We start from the raw sequence: 310 nt of genomic DNA, 5'->3' as shown, positions 1-310 counted from the left end.
ATGCTGCTGCCTGCGAGAGAGTGCCAGGCTGATGACGGGACAGTGGGCGAGCGCGAGCCCATCTGATAGAGCGAGGGGCCTGGAAGAACGAACATCCGTGGCACTCAACCTTCTCTCCCAACCCCTCCCCGACCACCAAACTCTCCCCTCTCCCAGTCTGCGCCAGCCACTCGTACCTCTCTCTCTCTCTCTCTCTCTCTCTCTCTCTCTCTCTCTCTACGTCAGAAGTCTATAGTCTTTCTGTTACAATCGCTAGCAAACTCGTGGTCATTTTATTCACAGCTTCCGAAACCTTTGCTAAGAAGCCTGG

This window comes from Macrobrachium nipponense, chromosome 9, assembly GCF_015104395.2.
Source record: "Macrobrachium nipponense isolate FS-2020 chromosome 9, ASM1510439v2, whole genome shotgun sequence".
NCBI classification, from domain to species: Eukaryota; Metazoa; Arthropoda; class Malacostraca; order Decapoda; family Palaemonidae; genus Macrobrachium; species Macrobrachium nipponense.
The sequence above is the reverse complement of the archived record's forward strand: the minus strand, read 5'-3'. Positions refer to the sequence as shown.